The 24,893-nt window shown below is 38.0% G+C and overlaps 2 long non-coding RNA genes across 2 annotated transcripts; one reads left to right on the top strand and one right to left on the bottom strand.

Annotated features, from left to right (window-relative positions):
• Positions 1-563: 563 nt before the first annotated feature.
• Positions 564-4,852, bottom strand: LOC144988104 (uncharacterized). The gene is made up of 2 exons (XR_013651891.1): positions 4,189-4,852; positions 564-4,096 (listed from the first exon to the last, which is right to left on the bottom strand). It is a non-coding gene; the product is annotated as an uncharacterized LOC144988104 (long non-coding RNA).
• On the top strand, positions 3,043-7,393 carry LOC111946663 (uncharacterized). The gene is made up of 2 exons (XR_002872386.2): positions 3,043-3,802; positions 4,846-7,393. It is a non-coding gene; the product is annotated as an uncharacterized LOC111946663 (long non-coding RNA).
• Positions 7,394-24,893: the final 17,500 nt, after the last annotated feature.

Genomic DNA, 24,893 nt, shown 5'->3' with positions numbered 1-24,893 from the left:
AGGAAATTGTGTTTAATGCTGTTCTAATGAGTCTGCTGTAAATTAGCTGGCATGCCAGCGTGGATGACTAAAAGGCCTTTAAGTAACCTTTGGTCTTTGTTAAGGGTAATTTGATAGTGCCACTGATGATTCACTTAGGGCGTCTAAAAGCTATAGTCTTGCATTTGAAGAAGGACATGTGAAACTACTATCGCTCTTAAACAAGAGGAGAATGCCAGTTTAATCAAATTGACTCGCCACTGGATAACTTTCAGACAATGAATGTGAACTCCTCACCATAGTCAAACTAATTTGGCCTTTTTGTCACCAAAGTCAACAGAAAATTTTCATGTCCAGCTCGTTCCCTTTTGGCTTTAAATTTAGTCTTTTTGCATTTGCTTATAGCGAAATGTACCGGTACATACAAAGAATGCAGCACATGCTAATAGTTGGGGATATTTTGTGTTGTTTTGTGCATATGGAGTGATTTTGACATTTGTTTAAAATCAAGATGATGTAAAAACCACCTGTATTTTTTTGGAAAAGACTGAGTAGCACTAAAGTAGAGAAAACCCATAAAACAGTGAATATATATAGGTTTATTTTATTTATCAAACAGCAAGATAAGGATTCTAGTAGGTTAAAGCAAAACAGACAATTTGAAACACTTTTTTTGAAAATTTTTCTTTTCCTTTTGTTTAGCTTCAACTTTTATCACCAAAGAATAAATAAGAATAAAACACACACAGGCAAGCAGAGACGTGCGCAACAAACATAACAGAACATTTCTAAATCAGACTCTGATAATTAAAAAATTCATTTAAAAATCTCAAAAATGTATTTGATAAAAAAGCATAAGGAATGCAATCTACAAAAGATATGACTCAAATTTATCTTAGAAATGCACAAAAAAAAAAGAATTTACAGTACTTTCTTGGAGCACATCAATATGAAGGCTGTGATGAGCTTTTTATGCTGAAGGTCTTCTGCCCCTTCAATAAAAAGCTAAGGTAAAAGGACAAAAAAACTGAAACATTTAAAGTATTAGATGGATGGATAATCTGTTAGTCTGTCGGAGGCATTCTTTATAGGTAAGTGTCCTTACATGTAGTGTGCAACAAATAAACAGTTTCCCAGAAACAAATCGACTCGTATGAAGTCTTGCAGTATACATTAAATTACAAGATCAGAATGCTATATTTAACATTGGACAAAACATTGTCTAAAGCTTAACTGTGCTTTTAGAAGATATAAAACAGCAAAAGACAATGTGCTATATGAAAAGAATAAATTGTTTAAAGACCCACTCTGATGAAAGTTGTGTTTTTGGTGTTAGTAATATGTTCTTGTGGCATTTTCCTAATGATGGAGGAAAAAAATAAAGTTTTAAAAATGCATTTCTGGGTAATTCTTTACTCTAACCATTGAGAATCAGGACCAAGATACCTTTTGAAAAAGAGTTCATTTTGAAAAACTTTTGGGTGGGCCTTAAGGTCACTTCTCTGCTTCATTCTGATACATCCACTCATAGACTACGAGTACCACGTACGTCCAAACTGACATGTGGCTCAAAACTGTATGAATGGATAGCTCCTATTTCGCTTGCCATTTTTGGGAGAACATGTAAACAGATAGCTCAGTGAGTGGTAAAGGGAAGGGGGGGACGTAGATGCTCCTCACCACCAGTCCTGCCCACAACTTTGAGACGAATTTCTGATAACCTACTGCGCTCTACAGAAACTATGTCCAAATCCAAATTTTTCCCCTAACCCTCCGATTTCTCCTTATCCCTCCAATTGTATGGGCAATTTGGAGGGATGGGGGATCCAAAATAGTTTTTTTGAATGGGAAACCCGGCTCTATATTCATCTGCCACGAGGGTAATCCGCTTTGCGTTGCCCTGCGGAAGAGAAACACATTTCTTCCTGTGTGTGTTCTCCGATGCACACAAGTTTACGTGTAATGAATTTTTGTTTTAGCGTGACTTTTTAAAGTTCTAAAACTGATGTTATGCATTTTTCGAGCGCCGGCAGATACTCGGTAATGTGGATGATTTGCGGCTATTGATGACGTCATCGAGTGGGAGTGACATCTGAATTAGAAGACACTATTTTTCTATAATTCTCCATTCGGAGGGCTTTCTGTAGGTGTAGGAACAAGCCGTAGGGGTAGGGAAGAATTTTTGGTTTCAGCCTATGTCCTGGAAAATGACACAGGTTTTCTTTTTTATTTTGGATGAAAGACCTCTGGGAACACTTTGAAAATAGATGAAAAGATGATCAGAGTGGGTCTTTAATGACATGTTGGGTAACAAATTATAGCTGAAGAAACGTTACAAAAACAAACAGAAACTGCAAAGTGGTTAAAGGGATAAAGAACATATCGGAATTTTAGATTTCAAACTGCTAAAATCTTTTACACCAAGGTTAAGATCTAAACAATAACTAGGTGCACCGAAGTCTTAAAAAGGTTAACACCTACAACACTTTGATAGTACATAAATGTCTGGGGAAATGATATCTTTTTAGCATGAATTGCTGAGTTAGAGTTTAGACGGAGACAAAAAATCCCAAATGGCATTAGATACATCTCTGGCACCCCTGCAGGTCTGCTGAAGCACACGGGTATTCCATGTTGAAGTTACCATGTGTTGTCACCGTCATGGCAGACACACCTCCTGGCATACTCTGCTGAGATCTGATAAGAGGTGTGTGTCCTGACTTTTTAACAGTACAGCATTTCTCTTTAACGCAGGTGGTCCCTCGAAATGAAATCCCTTCCTCTTTAGCCCGTGCATGTTTAGTACCACCCCCCACCGTGTCCCCATCCAACCTCTCATTTCCTTGCACCTCCCACTGCACTTTGCCCACCCATGTCAGTCCTCCTCCTCCTCCTCCTCCTCCTCCTGCAACACGTGCCCTCTCTTAGTGCCAACATGCCCTCATTCCCAAGCTCCTTACTCTCCCCTCCCCATCTCTGTTTTTCCCACGCCTTTCTGTCATCACACAGTAGGAGTGGTATCCCCGCACGTGCCCCCTTTTAGTACCAACAAGCCCCCCTACACACACGTCGTCGTCTTTGCCCCCCGCCTCACAGCTTTCACCCCCTTTTTCACTTTCCTCACACTGTGCATCTCATCACTATGTAAGTGGGGATGCCAGACTGTTTTGCATAACGCTGTTTAGTCCTTTGTGGCAGGCGGGGCGGCATGCAAATATGCAAAACGATGATGGGGAGGCATTTTGTAGAGTGATGAGGAAGGGGAGAGGGCGGCATTGGGAATGATGCCGCTGTGTGTGCATGTGCTTGTGTTTTTGTCTTTTTTTAACAAGAGTCTTTGGTAATAGGAGCGATGGTGGGAGTGGGTACCATCCGAACAAAAGCGAAGTTGAACAACATGGTGATGGAATCACGCTGCCTTACATCCAACGTGGAAGGATCCCTCTTTTTTTTGGCCTTTTTTACACTTAATGGACACTTTCTTGTTTTTTTTACTTGCTTTGTGACTGCCATCCTTTGCATCATTTTTGTAAATCCAAACAGGGCGGAATCAGAACATTTCAGCGGCAAATTAAGAAGAAAGAAACGGGGAAGTTCTTTTTCGCTTACCCCTCCTCTTCAGCCATGTTCTTTGCTCTCCTACTTATCTGTGGCAGAGAGTCCATGGCTCATTATAATTGGCCGTTGTCATCATGCAGATGACACACAGTCAGCGCTCTGAATATCATTAGCGCCTTTGCATACCTCCGCTCTTTTTCTTTTTTGTCCTTTCTTCTCGTTTCTTCATTCCAAGGCTCGTTTCGCGATTTCGATATTCCAGCAGGTAATTATCATCCACGGAGCAGCCTATCAATATGCGCAGATTGGCATAATACGGAAAAAAGTGCATGTCTGATTGTCGTTCTCTCTTTTGCTGAACAAATGTAGAACCATCTCCCAGCCAGTAAAGAAGAGTAAGACTGTATTTGTATGATTGCAGTGGACTCCAATGCAAATCTCCGTGGCTACAGAGTGTTCTTTACTCTCCTCCTCTCTCTCGTCTCTCTCTCGTTTGCATACACCAGCAGCTCCTTGGGTAGAATAATATGCCTTAATTCTTCTCTTCAGCTTTTTCTTTCTGATCCATAACAAGGAGGAAAAAAACAGCCAGTCAGTTCATTTGCATACTCCCCATAATGATGAGATGTGTTTTGCAGACTCCCTAATTACCATGTCCTCCAGTCACTATATCTCCTCTTGCAGCTTTTCCTTTTAACCCTTATTTGCCCGTTCGCCATCTCTTCGTCTCCATGGAAAACAATTGTCGCACTCAGTTTTAATTCATCTGGAGGGCGGCGTAGAAACAATAAAGAAATGAGAAAAAAACGGTAGCATATTGCGGTGAAGACCGGTTCGCTCATTCACCTTCGTTTATTCCACTGTCTGTGTTTATTGGCTAATTTGCGTCTCGTCTCGCTCGCGGCGACTCTTCTTAAGCTACCCTCTTTGTCTCTGCCTTTGAAATTTACAAAATCTTACAAGAAATCAATACTCAATTGATTATTCACTTTCCTGCAGCCTCAAATGACTGGTGAGTGCACGTGTGAATTAAATCCAGCCTGTGTCTGCTTGTATGTGTGAGTGAGTTCCTAGTAGATCCCATTGTATTCCCAGTTCTTTCGAGGCAGCAGGCGGACGAGGCGGCAGGGAGCTCTGAGAGAAAAACTCTGCAGCATCTCAGTGCATGCCTGTATGTGAGTGAGTGTGTGTGAGTGTGTGTAAGAGTGTGTGGGCATAGGAGACGTACCAAGGTCCCGTCAATAGAACGAACCAGGAAAGTTCCAGGATTTAAAGGTGGTTTACTTCTTTGCATTTTTCCCCAAACAGCAGGATCTATCCATAGAAGAGGAGAGATGGAAATAAGCAACCACAACAACAACAACAACAACTTCCATGTGAACATAGGAAGCTCAGTGGGCTCCAAGAAGCATGTAGAAGGGACTGGATCCTCCTTTTTAAGGCTTTTTTCTTTCTATGCATTTCTTTGTCTTCAGTCCTGTCTTCATGAGGCAACCAGGGCAAGATGCCATCCGGACCCTTTAGAGAACTCTGACATGGTGGGTGCGGAAAATAGGGGGGGGGGGGGGGGGGGGGGTGAAAAGAAGGGTGCAAGGAGGAGGAGAGATGGGTAAAGGGCGCCTGGCGCCTGCCTCTGATATGGCATATGAATGGCAGTCACGTAATGATGGCAAGTGTACAGCAGATTGGCTTTGAAGGAGGACAGACAGGAAAATGGGGGATTCAGCTGGCCTTATGCCAACAACCCTCCCCTGTGCAATCTGCTCTGACACTTGTTGCCGTTTATGCTTAGGAGACACTTCACGATTCTACAAGTCCACCAGAAAACTCTAGTTTATATCATCTAACCAATGTTGGTTAAAGGAAGGCAAGGAACTCATCTTTTATCCATGTGATTTACCATTTCACTACTAAGGTAGTATTTAATGTAGGGTTAGGGGGTTTGCGTAAATCTATATGATATGTTAGCCTTGCACCAAATATGAGGTAAAGGATGCAGTACAGCCCACAAATGCTACTTCTATCTATTTATCTAGACAAGGTACAATCATTAGCTCTTCTTTTTTTCTTGACCATCAAAAGTAGATGTTGCAACCCATCTACACTATGTATCTTTTTTGATAATGGTTCAGGAAGGCTTGATTTTTTTATCTTTTTCTTAGCAGGCTTCATGAATAAAAATTGCTTGCCTCTGTTAGTTTATGACAGGTAAACGGACGGCAGCTAGATAGAGTATTATGATGTTCATATTGAAATGTGCTGAGCAAACATTTTCCTGCACCAGCAGACATGCTCAGTGCATGTGAGAGAAGGAAAGAGGGGGCGAGAGGATTGCCCTTGTGTTGCACAAAACGCACACTGAGCTGTCGTCTTGTCTGGAGGACGTACAACAGGAAGAAAAAGTTTAAATATCAAAAGGCAAAGCAAGAATCACATTTAGATTGCATAGGTTTGCTTAATGTACATGACGCCTACAGAAAAAGGTTATTTTTTAAAGGTTATTGGATATAAATAGCTTTTTTATTTTTAAATGGTTGTTGGGAGATTGGATTTAATGTATCAGGTTTTACATATGTGTGATAAATAACAAAGTCAAGTGGAAGACAAAGAAGAGCTCAGTTTGTTGCAGATAAAGAGAAATGTCATACATTAAGTGTTATCATACGGGTCTTTGTTTAGGTTTGGCTGTGAGGGGGCGGGCGGTTGTCAACCAAATCAAATAGCTCATTTAAATAAGAACAATCAGAGTCCCCAAAATGGGGCTGAGATGCACAAGAGGGAGAAACAGCGAGGCGATTTGACTTGCGAATCAGCAGATGCATATCTGCATGCTAATTACGTTACAAGAAGAGGGAAAAGAGTGGAAAGCGCCCCACAAGCTCCAGACAGATAGCGACTGAGGGAGGAAAGACATAACAGAGAGAAAGAAGGGGGACGAGGGACCCAACAAACGGACAAACAAACGAAGGAATCAAAGGGAGCTACAAATGAGATGGGTAATTAATTCCCTATCAGGCTTTATTCAACAGCATTTGATTTTCTTTGGAAACAAATCGATTCGCGCTGAGGAGAAGAAACGAGGAAAAAGCATGGGACGAATGTAAGGACTGCAGCGGGGTTGGGGGGCATCCGAAAATTAAAATTATTGATTGATCTTAAGATGCTGGGGGTTGTGAAGCAGAGGGCATTTTGAGGATGTAATTAGAGCGGACTGGGACCAAGGCTGGAATCATAATAGATGACATTGGATTTCTCCATGGCGATCGACCATTAATCTCCATTAACGCACGAACCGGGATATTAAAAATTCTAATTGGACGGACAAAAATTATGTGGATGGTGTGCAAATGTGTGGTGGTCTTGGGAGTTTTGTTATAATTGCCAACTTGTGGGGATTGCATTTGCAGGTATCATGTCTCGACTGTGATTGGGAATGCGATCCCTCCAAACTAATATTGAATTTATCTTCCTGCAGTACATTTCTCTTTGAACTTGAATTAGAACAGTGTTGCAATGACTGTGTCCTAAACTTAGAGAATATGCTTTGAATACTGACTTTTATGATAATGTGCATTCAACTGACTGTAGATAAAGTATGGCTGAAAATGTTTGTGTAGATGCACAGTAGAAAAATAATTGTTGCAAATGCTTTCTATTTTATTTTGTTTACATTGTGATTACATTACAACTTAAAAGTACTTTATTTAAGCATTTTATAACCTTGTAATTTGACCACTGTTATGTTTTCTGTAAATAAACATTTTTTTACATCTTTTTATTTTGATGCGTGCTATATTTTGTTATTGGAAATTAATAAAAAAGAACTTTGTGTGGATACCACCCCACTGCAGCAGAACAATCCCCACACTGACAGTGGTTACAATGACGTCATCAGCTCTCGACTCTTACATGGACCCGAATTAGGGAGAACGGGTGACTGTCCAATACCATGTTTGTCAATATTCCACCATCTTGCATGAGTGTACTATGGCACTGTCAATAGATTATGAAATCACACTCTGTCAGCTATTCAATATTACAAATTGCTAGGGTAGTCAGCAAATGTTCCCTCTGGTGTTTGTGGCCCATGACAGAAATATTCAAGAGGTTAATGCATATGTTCCTGTAATGTCTCCATGAATTCACTCTGCATGATTAGGAACTGTCCTTGAATTAATAAGATGAAATGGAAAACCCCTCCTAACAATACTGAAACCTTTTTTATGCACAAAGCCAAATATAAACAAGAACAAATATTGTTTAATAAGATCACCATGACAATGTGGATATATTTTATTAAGTATTACATATTAAAAAGGGCTTTGTGCACGAAAAGCATGTCAGTCCAAACATGCTTTTGTGTTTGCTGAGAGGGTGGATTAGATGGTCTTACGTGATGTCATTTCGTTAATGGTATTTCACTGGGGGTGGTCATTAAACGAGGGTATTAAAAGAGTTGGCTGTTTTTATATGCATTTAAGGTGATGTGAGGGGTCAGTGTTTCTTGAAGTCATCCTTCAAGCACAATGGGTTGACAAATATGCACAGGGTTAAAATCGTAAATACAACACAGCAACGCTGTCCTTTTTTTTGTATAAGGTAGCATCTTTAGAAAAGACTGTACTTAGTGAGATTGAGCCCTGGTACTTATGAGATGCATTTTGTATGCGTATTTTAATATTATTGCATTTTGGTCCTGATTGAAAACATTACAACTGACAGAGGCAGAGGTATCACTGCCTTAATCATTACATTGGTTTTATTAATGCAGACAGCTTTTTGCCAGAGGTAACACCCCAGGACAGATTAAAAATTTTTTTTTAGCCAATTAATATATCAAGACCAGGCTTATTTGTGGGGGATTGTTTTTATATATCAATCCATCCATGCATCTTCTTAGTCTCATGTGGGGCATGGGGGTTGCCAGTCCCAATTGCTTCAGGGTAAACGCAGGGTACACCCTGAAAGTTACCTTGTCCATCACAGGGAAACGCATTTAAGTCTTGTTTCTACTGAGCAGTATGGTCCGGTCCGCTCCAGCTTAGAATGGTCCAGGCAATTTAGGTGAGCGTTTCAGCACATGCGGGTGAATCTAACAACAACAAAAATGGAGGTCATCCAGCACAGTTCATTTTTTTTCCGCTTGGCTTTTAGTACTTCGTATTTACAAAGTATTTAATTTTGTTTGAGAGAAGATTTCGGTTGGTAAATAGAAATACAGCTGCTTTCTTGGCGCTTTCTTTTGTCATAATTACTTTCCGCCAATAAACAGGTTTCAATAGCTCCGCCCCAACCGGGCCATTTCATTCACCGCACTGGTCTGGGTCAGACCGTAGCATATTGCTCAGTGGAAACAAGGCCCCAGTCAACCTATTACACCTGCTTTTGGACAGCTGGATTTCCTGGAGTAAACATGAACGCACAGGGAGAACAGGACAAATCTACACTAAAAGGACCCGGCAAGGATTTCAACCAAGGCCTTCTCGATGTGAGGCGAGAATGCCAACCACTACATCACTTACAAATGTATGTTTACCATTGGTCCATATTATTACAGGGGCGATGGAAAAACTAATTTAGTGATACAACCACTAAAAAAGGAAGGATTTGTGGCCTCATAAGAAATAAAGAGAATAAAACTACTAATACTTGCAGAGTTTGGGGTAAAATCTTATTTTGAAAATAATATTAGCAAAACTTTTTATGAAACAACATAACAAAAAAATCAGGGGTTGAATTCTTGTGAAGCATTTCACATGAGTTCACAAAGCATTGTAACTGGAAACATCACAAACAGGAATAAGATGTGCTTGACCCCAGCAGGAAACACTGCAGAGGGTGATTAAAACCGCTCCAAATAAAAGTGATACCCATCTACAGAGCATCAGATATATGAGTAAAGCAAGATGTCCTGGCAGAGCCCAAAGGATACCAAATTATTAAACCCACCCCAGCTGCAGTCTGCTCATTCTGCTGCAGGTCAGCATGGGATACAAAATGGCACAGCACTAATGGCACCCTGCTGCAGTACTTCTGGTCATATTATGTCTTTTTCTATCATCTTGTGACTTTAGACTGTGCTTTCCCTGGTAAAATACAGACTTATAAAGAATAAAATGTTGGTGTTAAGCTGCTTGTGTAATTTCTGCTTATCACTGAACTAATTTAAAATGTCTTAAGAAAATCCAGAACAAAATTTACTGCAGACCTATGAAAACACGTGACAGGCGATGTCAAAAATCATTATGTGATGGCTTAATGAAGATTTAAAGTCTAAATGCCATGAATCAACTTCACTAATAAGACAAAGAAGTTTAAAATAGTTCATGTCATCACTTTTAGCTTGAGCATGTCTGTTGCAGTATGCAACAATAAGAACTTAAATAGGCGATTCCTGTAGAAATTGACCCTTTCAGTGTTCTGCAATGAGTACTTTATTCTAAAGGCCATGTCACACAGCCACAACTTACATTTTGCACATTTTGCACGTATGAAATTTTTGTCTTTTGTGATACACGCGTGATATACGTAATGCAGAAGTGTTTCTTGCGTTCGTCATTTGTCAATGTCTGCAGATGTCAGTCGAGGATTTCGGACGATGGGTTTGTACGTGTTTGGTTTTGAACTGTTCAAAATTTTTGGACAGTTGAGAATCAGGCAGTTAACGCGTATTGTACATTGTTTATAAGCATTAGGACATCAATTGTACACAATTGTGTGTGATTTTTGTGAGATGCATATACAAATTTGTGGCTTTCCAAGACTGTTGAATAAATGAATGTTGAAGTATGTCTAACGGAATTTTCACGCATGTAGCATCAATGTGTGTCTTTTATATTGCGCATAGGGCACACATATAACGTTAAGATTTCATTATTGATGCACTAATTACTAGCGAATTGCATATAAACAGCACAATAATCACGCAGAGTTCATATTCTACATTGATTTACGTATTCTTTGTGCGCTTTACCCTTACTTCTATGGTTTAACGTGGTTCATTCATGATAGATCTGTGAAAATTTCAAAGAAAGAACCACAACCTTTCTGACTTTTTCCATGAACCTAAACATGACCAATTTTAATCCTGCAATATGCCCAAAATGTACATCGTGGCTAAGAAACATGACCTTAAGGCACAGTTTTCAGACATATTTTTTGTTTTTAAGTAAAATATTGTTAGTCTAATCAATGCAAACTAAGAACGGGCTTTAAAAAACTAATTGTACACGCAAGAACTGCATGACCATAAAGATTAACAGCAGAGCTTCAGTTAGAGGAGATGAGTGAATCAGCTATGATCAAGGTCAGTTCAAACATAGAAAAAACAAATACATTTGGGAAGAAAACTGTGACATACATTTAAATATACACATTTGACAGACATAATATCTAAACATTTTTCTTTCAATTGACAATGGATCCAAATGACAAAAATCATAAAGTTAAATGTGAATTTTGAGCGGTGCAAAGACAAGGGGCATACAGTTTAAACAATTTGTTGCAACTTTCATTAAAAGGGATCGGTAACATAAAAAAGGAAATATTTAGGAATGCTATTTTGCTTTCTATTACCTAAAGTTAAGAAAAATATGTCAATATGACAAAAAGATGTCTAAAAAGAAGAGCAAAAAACAAAACAAAAAATTACAGCTACTGGGGCCAATAAAAAAGAAAGCCTCAATCAAGGGCATTAATCTCTTAAACATGCACTATGACCTGTAAGTAACTATGTGTGACTGAAACAAAGCAAATTAACAATGGCATGCAATTCCTCAATGTGTCTGTCCCTATGAACATGCAGACAATCCAGCCTATGAGCTCCGTCTCTGTGGCTGGATGTGACCAGGCTAAAGTAACCATTGCAGGGTTGATTATGGATTCTGGAAGCACCACTGGACTCAGAGCCAGAGATTATTATAAATTTGGTCATTGGCAACGTGGACACTGCAGGGGAGGGAAAAACAAATATTAGGGCCCCCTTCCATGCAGGGATGAACGTTAGCTGTTTTCCATTTTAATGTATTATGTGTGTGTAGGGGAAAAAGGGAAAATGAGGTTTTTTTTTTGTGGGCATGTGTTTGTGTGTGAGATTCAACAAACTCAGATTTACATTTCCCTTGCTCTGCCTGTGAAATGTTTTCAGACGCGGTCAGCGTGACTGAAATTATATATCAGTCTCATTCTTCTGGGCTTGCCCACCCTCTTTGTCATTGTATAAACTTTACATACATTTATATCATTATATAGATTCACACAAAAAGTGGACGAAGGCAGTTTAGAAGAATAACGTCCTTGTGATGTTTATTTTCTCTTAACAGAATAAAGTTTAGCTTCCTAACCTCTGATTTTTCTGTTATTCCATGTAAACCAAAGTAGTTTGTGCTAAAAATATATGTGATGTAGATTTTAAAAGGAAAGGTTTCAATATTTTATGTTATAAATACATTTTTGACTAAATATAACATTTGTTCTTAAACAAAGTTTTTAATATACTTTATTTAACAATTGTGATAATATTTCATGTTTACATTTTTGTAAAGTTAATAATTGTAAACTTATTCTTGACCAAATGTGAAGTTTTACTTTGTTTTCTGGGGTTGACTTTTAATGATTCTGTCCATGCAAATTGGTGGTATTTATTGTAATTACATACAGTGTGTGCTGTAGGTAAATCAAAGCTGATAGGAATGTTAAGATGATAGAATCAAATAAATCAAAAATGATAGAATCAACATAGTTAAACAAATCCACAATAAATTTATATATATGTTATTCACCATTTGTAGCTAATACATATTGGTGAAATAATACAAGCCTAAGCTAGTACTGGTATGTTTACATGTATTGATAGTAAATAACAACAACGAAATAAAATAAAGAAATAAGAAATTTGGTGTCATTGTATGACTTTTTGGTACACTTTTTAATTTTTGCAACACTAGCAATACAGAACACATAAAAATATAGGGTAATTCATGTCATCTACACTCTGTTGTCCGGTAATTCTCCATGAGTTGCTTTGCTTAGCAGGTTGTCACAATGGCAATTACATTGACTTTTTCAGGCTGCCTCTAATACTGTATATTGAAAGAGTGTAAAGTAATTAAAATCCAAAGTGTAATATCAGCACGCACAAAAAGATTGATCGCATCATTGATAATGTAATTGCATCTCATGAGCAGATAGATGCTCAAATCCACAGTGTATCTCTTAAAGGTAGCTTTATTTTACTGGTTGTCTCTTCTTCGTGGTATGTTCAGGTGTTTTGTTGCTGGAAATACCAATGCCCATGGGGTTAAAATTTGCTAGGGTCCATCTATCTGCATAACCAAAATCACAACCGTAAAATATCTACACATCCATCTTAACACGGCAGAGCTACCCTGGGGCAGTGTGCCTGCATGAGCACCATCTAAGCACTTTGTCATTTTAAGTGTAACTCAGGTATTGATTCTATAGGTTTGATTTCTAAATGCAATGATGCCTTCCTATGAGAGCTGATTAAAGTCTTTTGGTATTGATGCACTGCCCTCCCCCCGACTGTGTGCATATGTGTGGGGGTACAGGGTATATAATATAAGTATAGTTTGTGTCCATGTATGCATTCATAAAAAAATATATATATATATAGCCTTTGCTTTACAAAAAGTCCCGTGAGGCACAGAGCAAAGTTTAGTTATCCTTCAGGAAGGTTAAGAATGGTAGCAGTGCTGTTATGTTACTGAGCTAGCTAAAATGCAAATATTTAACAATAAACCACTGAATATGCTTATTTTTAAATATCAATTTCCAACAGTTTCTAGCTGCCAAAGGACATTTATACTAAGCAGTGGATGCAGTAAAAAACGATCAGAGCGACAACCCAACTGTGGAGGTTTTGTGTATTTGGGCAATTTTTTCAAGGTATATATATATATCCTTAATCAAGCAAAATGGCGTAGGTTGCATCTGTGCTTCCATGATTCTTCCCAGAAAGAAAATACAGTTTGGGGGATAAGTGTACTATTTGAGATCCTGTCTTAGTAGAAATTTCAACTCAAGACACATTTCTGTCTGTATGTTAGGCAAAAAAATAATATTATATCCTCATAAAAAGAGAAATTGTTTACTTTTATTTTGTCATAAAAAAACAATGTAACTAGAAAGATAAAATATAACTAAGAAGATTGCCAGAAACTCCTCAAATCTACTGTTACTGAGCACTTAAACATTCAAAATTCCATCAAGGTTTTAATTAAAACACAGATCCATGCAAAAGGAAAATACAACCTGTCAACAGTGCAGCTCAATCCAATTTTCATTCTGGATGGTCTATTTGCAGAACCAAAGCAACTCTTCTTAACAAGAAAGAAATTTGATAATTATTTAAGACATGACTCTTCTATGTTTGTTTTGAGCAAATATTATAAAAGGGTAAAAAAGGAAACAAATAGGTTTTTTTTATTTTTTTTATGTGGTTTAAGGCAACCTTCCCTGATCTCATTAAAGTCACACTCCGATCATCTTTTGATATTGTATAAGCCTTCCCTGTGGCCTTTTAATTTTGATTATCCAGTTTTTTTAGCCAAATAAAATAAAAAAAAATAATAAAACAACTGTTGTGTTCTAGGAAATAATTTCTGCAGACCGGCAGGAGTTCATCACAATTTTGCCTCTGAGTTGTGGGCGGGGCTATTGCCGCAGAAGTACGGCTTAACTTGTTTACCATGATCTCTTTGTGTACACTCTCTCTCACTAGCTTACAGCCCCTCACAACCCCAAACTAACATTTGCGGTGGAACAAAACTGGCGAGCAATATAAGAGCTATTCAGCCGGATAGCTGCATCGGAATGGAGCGAAGCAGGGAGACTTGTTTCTGTCACAACTACAAGATTTTTCAAACAACTTTTTTCACCTGCCCCTGATTCACTACATTTTCAATAAAGAAATACTCATAATAGTACTCAGAATTTCAAACTTAAATTATTTTATAAATGTTCTTGATCATAAGAAAAAAGCTACAAGGACATGTTGAAACTACCAATAATATAATTTATATTGGAGTGGGTCTTTAACCTGTGAGCTTCTTGCAGACAAACATTTATAAACACACAATTCTCAAAATGTTTCTTTAACAGTTTTATCAAGAAACTGTAATGCTTTAATAAAGTGCATAAGGAAGTCAAAGAGTTTTAAGAAGAAAATTGATAAGCATCTTGCCATTGTGTGCTGTTTGTTTGATTATCTTGTAGTTGTTTATAGTTGCACTCCACATGCTTCCAGAACTCAGACTGAATTGCAAAGTCATTATCATTCTCAACATGGCATTGGGTTACAGCCCCTTGTGAAAAATAAGGAACTGCCACTGATGGATGATGTTTATGATAACTCAATTTTCTGTGGTAATTATCCGTATCATCTCCTTCACCTTACATCAAACTGATCCCATGCATTACAAGGCGATATGATGTTAAGTTTGCATGTATATCTGCAAAAAAGGAAAATTCTAATCTTAAGAAAATGTTTTCTTGAGCAGAAGAGTCCAGCTACTGTTGAATGTCCCACCAGAAAGAACTAAAAACCTCCTAGTTTACAACTCCATCTATGGTAGTATGTCAGATTAGCAGAACCGGAATCATCAGGTATGTAGTAATATATTTCAACACCTTAATATATAGCTTATGACTGGCCTAGAACTGTGAGACAAACATTCTGTCTCAACTTTATTAAATGCAGTAGCTCTTAAATGCCAACATGAACTGTGCTGCATCATATCATTTATTTAGCCAATGAAAAATATAAAGAAAAGGGGTGGAAAATCACAAAAAGACCACCTTTATACAAGCATTAACTTGAACCACAATTCTGCACTCAGTGTAGCATGCATCTCAGTGATAAGAGTAATCTCTGCTTCACAGTGTAGGCTAAATAAGGGCAGATTTCACGGGTCAGTAGATTTGTTCTTTAAGAAATAGTCTATGTCCCTGAAAAGCGACATGGGATTTTAATTTTGGCACAATACAGATGATGTGAGAGAAAGCAGGAGAGTTTCTCTGTGTATGTCATGCAGACATGCACACTCTAATACACACAGACATGCACATACACCTTGCCCAGGTCCCAGAAGCTAATTAAAGGGAAGGTAGGCGAGCAGAGATGTGATAACTCTGTGAATCATGTAGAATAGTTGTAATGGGTAACCTTTTTTTCTCTCCCCGTGCAGCCGGCAGAAATCTCATTTGAGAGTGAGCCATTCCAATTTGCTGCGGCGAGGCAGGTGTCAAAGTCTCAAGCAGGCAGAAAAACATCCCTTGGTGCCTTCTCCTTTGTTTGAGATCATGTGTGAAAATGCAAAGAGCTACTGAAACAAGGGTTTGTATTTCATCTTAAGATGGTTCTCTCATACGTCTGTTCTCCTTCTGAGCTTGGACTTAATCTAAAGAAACAAAGAGTGTTTTCTGACCACATGTTTTGTGTATAGAAAAGATTATGTTAGTGATCAGAGCAAACATGAGAATTATAAACACAGTCGATCTTCATTAGGCTGCAGGCCAGATATTACTGGGCTGGACAGCCTGGAATGTTTGGTCATCCATTTAGCCAAGGGCAGGAGCAGAAGGGCTGCTGTGCAGCGCTCCAACTCCCTTTGATCCTCTGTTAACATGTGTGTGTGTGTTTGCACGCCGGTGCGTCTGCGAGTGCAATGCAATTTCACAACCCAAGTACACCAGCTGGTCCACGTTAAAGTTCCAAGGTAACCATGGCGCCCTGCGGCTGGTGGAGTGTGTGTGCTTGTGTGTGGACATCACACTGTGTGTGTACGTGTGCGATAACATGTGGTATATGTTTGGATGCGCTCCTCCACCCCCATACCCCTTTGGCTTTGACTTTTAAGGAGCTTCGACACTGAGCTTTTGCCTCTATCAGGTAAACAGGATACGGGTCACTGATAAAACAGTATATACACACACACTGCCTACCACCATGGGAGGATAGATGTGTATCCCCCTAACCACTGAACACTCTGTTTGGGTCACCTAAAATAGTTTTCTCTACGTGATTTATTTTTTATTTTTTTATTAAGATTTTTAGCAGGACATAGTAGTCTGCCGCGATGAGTGTCTGTCAAACACACTGACAGGCTTAACAAGGATCGAACCAACCAGTGCTCACATTTAATAGTAGTATTCAATTAATTTTTTTTTCTTATAATTTGATTTTCAGTAAATGTAAAAGCATTTTGAAGAAGACAATAATATATTAAGCATTTCTTGAATTATTAATTGTACATGAATCTATCATCCATTTTTTTCTTGGACTCAAACTTGGCAAATCCAAGTAACTCTTCAAGCTCTTCTGGAGGGTCACGGATGGGTTTCGTTTCATCTTTCCACTGAGACCTAAAAATTGCCCTTAAGGGACATTGTCTGAAAAACAACAACCGTAGTCGCTGGCTGGATGTCCTTCAGAACAAATGCCTTGGCACTTCGACAAGGTCCATTGATAAATCATAAATCAGCTATCCACCAATACCTAGGATTGACTCTTATCTCCTCATCCTATTCTTAATGCTAAGCCAATGGAGTGGTCAGAAAGAGCCCATTTGATCTACTTCCATTTGCGTGTTCATGTCTTTGGTGAATGGCATCATCTGTTGTCCAAAGCAAAGGGTTTGGGGATGTAAAAACATCAAGCTTTGCTGCACTAGAACCCATCAACCCATCAAAGAGGCACAGCATCCACCCTGTGGAAGCATCCCATTCTGCCTGCCAATTTTGACCTCTGTTTAACTTCCTGTTGTGATAAAGATTGAGATGTCCTCCACTTGAGGCTTCAATTATTTCCCAGCGCAGATTGTGCAATTCCGCTTTTTTCCCCTCCAAAACAGAAAGATGCATCTGCACAAAACAATCCTTCATGTAAAGATGTGCAATGGGGCAGCAAAACGGAAATCTTAAGGAGTCACATTTAAGTCCACAAAGCCCTTTGATAATCTGAGACTTTTATTTTGTTGTGAGGGTTTAAAAAACATACCCCCCACTTTTTATTAAATAGAAGAATAACTCCTTTGTTCACCTAAATAAGAGTTTATTTTTTTATGCATCCATTTTTATTTACAAAGTACTTTGGACCCATCAGACCATGGTAATGTTCAAAGAAAAATAATAAATACTTAAAACTTTAAAAATGTCATGTATGCATCATTCAAACATGAAAAAAAATCAAAATAACATTGAAAATAGAATACATGCCTTAAAGTAAATGTCAAGTAAAGTTTAAAAATAAATTGCAAAATAATTAAATGTATAGTAAATGGAATTAATGTTTTCCAGAATATGTAGTGTGTAATAGTTCAGAGATGACAGAAATGTGGCTAATAGATAAATACGTTTTTTAACAAAACAAATATTAGAAACAAACAGTACAACAAATGCCCACCTTTTATTTTCTTTTTTGCAAGAGTAGTAACCATAATTTGCTGTTATATTAAATTTGAAGAGATGTACAAACTCCAATTTTGATTTCGAAAAAATTGATGTATTTTTCTATCACTTAAAATAATTGAAAGTCTCAAACATTTCTCTTTCTTAATGCACCAATGTTTTTTCACTCTATTACTTTTCTTGTCCGTTTATCAGTCTTTGATTTGCTCGTTCTTTAACAGTAACCAGTTGAAGGACATGATGAAGAGGACAGAAGAAAATGCAGCATATTTCCCATGAATCTTTAGTCCTAAATCTCTCACTGTATAGGCTATATCTATTTAACATATCTCTCTGAAATAATGCTTCACAAATATAAGCCTTACTCAGATCTATTTCTTTTCAATTAAACCATAAATGTGCTATAAATTTTGCCCTTCAGTAGCTGTGTTGGCTCCAGTGTCCCTGTGACCCTGAATGGAAATAAAGCGAGGTTAGAAATTGGATGGATGTGTTAATAAAGTTTAAGTAATTTGAATTTTGAAAAGATTCTTACTGCCTTATTAAACATAGATACACGTTTTAGTTTTTTTCTCTTTAAAAAAAAAAATGTTCATTTGTTTGTGAGATGTAGCTTCTTCAGAAATAGTGTTGCAGTTGACATATAAAAAAAACAAAAAAAAAAAAAAACAACCCTTGTGGTCCACCCAAGGGATGCAACCTTCAAAGCACAGAGTGCACAAACACAGAATACCCCTCAATCCCTGCATCTGCTGTGACTTCCCATTTCTTTTTGTAAACAGCCAAAAGCCAAAAGGGGGCCAGCAGCGTGCTGCAGTGATGAAAAAGACCTTCAGGATTTTTACATTTTATTTGCACATGTTTTACCTTTACTAACTTTTTGAAGTGTGTGAAACTGAACAATCCTAGAAACGCTTAACTTTGATCCCCCATCACTGTGAAATTTATCTGAACTCTTCACTGACATCCATGAAAATGTTTAATCTCTTTTTTTAAATGAAAAATGATCTGGCCATTAAGCTGTCCATTGCTGAGAGGAAAACCTAATGAAAATATAGTGCTACATATTGATAATGATATTCCGTATCTTTCTATCCCCACCTAATCAGAGGTAGAATACAGGGCTGAATCTGCCCTCTCTCCTGCCATGACAGCCACAATTCATCACAGCTTTAATTTAGTATGTTACTGGGGTGTCAATAGGAAGAGCACTGGCTGCCGACCCCTTTTCTCTCTTTCACTGTCACATGCACGCACCCACACATGCAATAATGCAGCCAGGAAGGTGCATTTTTACCGACAACTGTGCACGGAATAGACAATCATCAGAGCTTCACAAAAAAGCGTCCATCTCTCCCCTTTTTTGTTAAAAAACCCTGCTCATAAAAGTAAATATATGCCACGGTACTCCCTTCATCCAGTGGTGCAGTCTGGTGTGTGTTTGGTCGTGGCCCCTACCTCAAGGCCCTTTTCTTTAGATGTATCATCAGTCATTTAAAGCAATTAAGCACTTCTCAATGAGAATAGCTCGTTCTTCCTTGAGTAAGACGAAGAGAGGCGATTCACAAAGCCATTTTCTACCAAATCCTATTAAAGGCGGGAAAAGGAGGGGAAAAACGAGGTTGAAGACTTAAAATGGAGGGCTTTTATTTAAGGACTAGGAGGTATTACAGGCCAGATTACTCCTGCCTTATGTTCCTAGTCTGGGAAATTGCATTCCCACTTTTTTTTTTCTTTTTTTTTTGGGAAGGGCCCAGGCTTTGGAGTAGAAGATGAGAATCACCTTAAGTCTCTCTTGTTTTTTACTTCTCTTCTTAGTTGTAGTTCTTGTTGTGTTTTGCTCGAAAGATAACAGTTTTTCCACTTTTATTGGCACCATTGAGCTGATAGATTCTACCTGAGCTCTGTTTTAAGGGAAAGGCTTTGTGTCGATTCTGTTTGGTTCTTTCATGGGAAATTACTTTTTCCACTTCAAGATCCAGTCTTAATTATTGATACCAAACGAAACACTTTCCTGGGGTAAAAGTGCTGGGCTTAAATGTTTTCAGTTTTCAAAATCACAACAATTTAAAGCTGTAGTGAGTTTTCAATTAAGTAACAAGTAAAAGAAAAATAACAATAAAAGGGCTTTTATTGTTTTTAGGTTAGAATGAAATAATCACAATGTTCTTCCAAATTTTAAAAAAAGAAGAACAAAAATCTTATATTTGATGTTTTTTGTAATACATTTCCATTAAAAAATATTTTGAAAAATGTGTTGATTTTATTGGGCAACCTCACTCCACATTTTCTTGAGTAAAAAAAAGTCCTTTAGCTTTCTAATTATTAATAAAAGAGTCACACATAGCGAAATAAACAAAAATCACACTTTTATGAGTGGAATTGTCTTAACAAAACCTGCATCACAGAATCCGGTTTCACAACAAAAAAGTTAGGAAAAAAATGTATTAGAATAAACAAAACATTTGTAAGTCACCTAAATAAATATTTGTATCAAACCCTTAAATTTCCTTAAATACTAGAATAGAATAAAAGTGCAAAAAAGCAGGGATGGATGTAAAAGAACAAACTTTGTTAAGAGCAAAAATACTACAAATAAAACACAACTCAGGCAAACATATCAAGTACAAAACAGATGTGTGATAAGTTAAAAACAAAAGAAGTACAGGTCGCTGATCAGGATACCTTTTCAATATCTTAAATATAACAAACACCTGTCTGTGTCTATGAGTTCATACTGTACCTTTTCTAAAAAACATAGATTAATGGCATTTTTAAATGCAAACCTTTATCTTTTGTACGTTTCCTAAATCTTCTGTACATTTAGAGAGCTTCTTCATGTTCTAAAACATTGATCTTTATCATTATTATCTTTTGTTTTTTGAATGGTAACAATTCAATTTCCCAAATGTGCAATCAATTAAAGTTTTACCTATCCATCATTCGCCCTTCCATCCATTCACCTGAACACAAGTTTCTTGTGTTCTAAAAAAAGATTAGTTATGTAATTGTCTTATTTTTTTTTCCAGTATTCACCATTTTTGAGAAGTAGTTTTAACACATATTTCATCATAATAATGATTAATTAGGAAAATGTTAAAAATTAAAATCAATGAAGAATCTCTTTTTTTTTCATTTTTCCAAGATTATCTTTGTTTTTTTTTGTCTTTTAGTCTCCTGTTGATTGTCCAGAGAGATTTTGGTCTAAAAAAAAACAAGCATAACAGATGTTGTTTATGGTGCTACTTTAAATATAAACTTCACTGTAAGGCCAAAACATTCCAGTATTTCTATCATCAGGTGTCGATTGAAAAAAAAAATATATACCATCATTTCCAGGCTATAGAGCACACCTGATTACAAGCCGCACCCATTACATTTTTAAAGGATAAACCATTTTGTACATACATAAGCCGCACCGGTCTGTAAGCCGTTTGTGCCCACATTGAAACATGTGTTGTAGAATGAGGATGTGTATGTGCTGAAACGCGAGCGTGTGTAAGGAGGAGGAGGAAGCGGAAGGAGGGGAGAGCGCGTGTGCAGCGCAAGAAGGAGTGAGACAGAAAGGGAGTGAGAGGGGGTGAGTAAGAGCAGTGAAAGTGTGTTGGGAGTGCGCTATTATCTGAAAGAGAAGTTTAATAAAAGAAGGTTTCCCCCAGAAGAACGATGAATGATTCTTTATTAACCCACTCTGAAGGCTCTAATGGTCCGAACGGGGAAGTGAACAACCAAAGGAAGATCCGCCTTCAGCAGAGAGGAAAGAAAGAAAAAAAGTAATCGCAGGAAAGTTCAACACATGATATATTTACAAAGTAAGATGGTACACAGAAAGAGTATTCAAAGTTTTAATGATATACCTGAGCTTCTCTTTCCAAAGAGTGCCTATATCAGAGTTCACAGTGGTGTCCAGCAGTAACTTATGGGTGTGCTCCTCAGCGTCAGAGATTCTTCGCCTCACACTCAGTGTCTCCTTCGTTGTCGCCATCAGTGTCACTCTCATCCTGAGGCAAATTCAAATTCACTCCTGAGCTTGAGCTGTCCTCTCCGTCACGCAGCAGACCGGCTTTTCCAAACAGCCAGTTTATGTATGGGACACAGACAGCTCTCCAGGACAGCCAGTTGATTGGCAGCTCAGTTGACTGTCGGTTTGGCTCTCGTTCTCCCCGCTAATCACAAAGCGGAAAGTAACATAAAACTTGCGTCTTCTTCAACACATATACCATATTCCCCCTGTCTCACGCTAACCTTTTCTGCTCGGGCGCCCCCAGCGGCCTTTAGAAAAAATGCATAAATTAGCCGCATCATTGAATGAGCCGCAGCGTTGAAAGCGTGACAAAAGTCCGGAAATTACGGTATATATAGTGAAGAATGCGGATGTATTTATGAGGATGCTGGACATAGCATCTCATTTATAAATTGTCTGTTTTTGCATTGGTTTGGCCAAATTCTAAAGTTTTAAAAAATCACCAACCTCTAAGAAATCCCTTTAAAGTAGTTACCCCATCCATTGATCAGAAACTGTGCAAGCAAAGGCTCTGCTGTTAGCTTCTATGGCATAGGACACATTATTATTGGACTTGCAGCCAAGACAGCCTGTCAACACCCTTTGACAAAAGAGCATTTTTCCCTCAAAACACTGAAAAAGGATACATGAAGCAAGTCACAGTACGTGTGTCAGACCATTGGTGTGTATGCGTGTTTGTGTAGATGTGTGCTGAAAATCTATGTACTGTAGCTGTGTCCTTTCCTTTGCCAAATCGTAAAACAGGTTGGTGGTTTATTTTTGTTGTGTGAAAGCAAGGCTCACCACAGCTGAAACAGACATCTGCAAAGAATAGACCTACTCATTTGGCGTTAATCAAAACAGCCTGACTTTATTCGTGTAACTGCAGTGTTATGCATGCCTCTGGCAAGAGTGGAGAGAGGAAAAACACAGATGTGTGAATGTTACACAGACACATATACACAGAGACATTTGAATAAAAGGTCAAATAGCTTTATCAATAACTATGGAAAATGTGTTTTGCGAGGAGAAGGAGCAGCTGATCTGACAGTGGCCACCGCCCTGATGAATAACCGCCAGCAGAATCAATAGGGAAGAGGAGCTGAGGTGGAGTGCGGGAACGTTTTGTCATCCAACAGTACACTCCAATATCTAAGCTCATCCATCAAAGGCAGCAATGGCACTTCGTCCTCCGCTTTAATTGAAAGCACACTGAAACAAGTTATTTACATGACGGGATGGATTTGAACGGGTGCACGTCAACTGGCAGCTTTGTTGTTGTGCGCTTGCTAAATGTTTGTTTCATGAGCTGACGCTTCACTGTCTCTCAGCATGGTTGACAGTCAGCTAACGACGGAAATGAAATATTACAATAAATGTATCAAATCTTACACAAGAATGTTGTTGTTTTATTTTTCCTTTTTTACAGTCTGTACAAACCTTGAAATATTTTTTCATAAGATTGCAAAAACATTACCACGCAGATCACTATAAAGGACAATATGTTAACATTTGGATTATCTGAAATTATCCAGTTTTTTGTTGGGTAAAAAAAAATGTGTTTTGAGGCAACCAAGCTTTTGTATTGTTTGTTTAGTCGTCTTTTTCTCCTTTCTACAGGCAATACACATTTTAGGAACCTTTAACTCTTCAAATTTTACTGGGTTTAACTTCATTTACATACAGATGCATCAAGGGTTAAAGTTCTGTTTCTATACATCTGACTTTAAATGAATTTTGCCATTTTCCTTGACAGAATGCTCCTTCAAATAATATATATATATACCGGTATATACTGAAAATTACATTTTGGATGCGCACCCAAACTTTTGAATGATCTTTTCAAAACTTATCACATTGTGCAGACTTTTAATTTTGGGTCCATTCCGTTCATACCTTAAAGCAGTGAAGACTGGAAATTCTTTCTCCAGACAGTTTGCTCCCAAGTAGCTGTACAATCAATAAGGTACAGCTGATTTCTTCTCCTTAGGGTCTATTCCATAAAGTGTGTGTTGGATGTTTTTGGTGGTAGCCTCAAGTGAAAAATAAAAACCTCACCGAGCAAATGTTGTTAACACATCTCAGTCTTACCAGCCGCAACTACCTCTTCTATGTTCCAATGTGCCAATATACGCAAAGTTTAGTAGTCAAAAAGGGAAAAATACTATAAAGTATTTGTTTATACTGTAGGAAAGAAAGCCAACATATTTTCAAGAGCCTTTCGCAATTATCCATTTCAAAGATGTGGGAGGTCCTGAAAGACTGGGTGATGTACGGCTTGGTATCACGTTTGCCCTGGGTGACCTTGTCTGAACTCCCGGTGCTTCTGTGTGTCACTGTGTCACAAACATAGCCAAAAAGGCCAGGGGGAGGAGAGCCTGTCTGCCTGGAAGTTGGCAAACATCTGTCAAGCATATTCACATGTGTAGCAGACACAGAGAGAGCCTCTTCAGACCACACGGACTCCACACTACACCGCGCCACAGAGACCAAAAATGTTGGAAACAAAACAGAGAGTGTTTTTAGTTTAAACAGACACAGCCAATGCCAGACAGACTACGCCAACACTCATTCACACCATGAGAAAAAACCCAATTTCCACCCTCAGGGCAAAATAGACTTTTGCTTTACTTGTGCAATTATGATGAGTTTCTAACTAGTTTATGTTCAACATTTAAGCCTACTGCTTGCTTAGTTTTTTGAACATACTGGGTTTACTCTTGGCTGGCACATTTCCTGTGATGACATTTTTAAGTAAAATGTTTATATTTGAATATCTGCATAAAGAAGTTAAGCCTGCTTATCGAAAAAAAAAATTAAGTTCTTACTGTGTTTTTCTGCCACTTGATCAGTTAAATAAAGAACAGGTTGAGGTAATACAGTTTAGACTTATAGGAGCCCTGCATTTACGGATCAAACACATGTT

This window comes from Oryzias latipes, chromosome 20 (genome assembly GCF_053564925.1).
Source record: "Oryzias latipes strain Hd-rR chromosome 20, Olatipes_Hd-rR_3.1".
Lineage (NCBI taxonomy): Eukaryota > Metazoa > Chordata > Actinopteri > Beloniformes > Adrianichthyidae > Oryzias > Oryzias latipes.
This window is presented reverse-complemented; position numbering and strand designations above follow the sequence as displayed.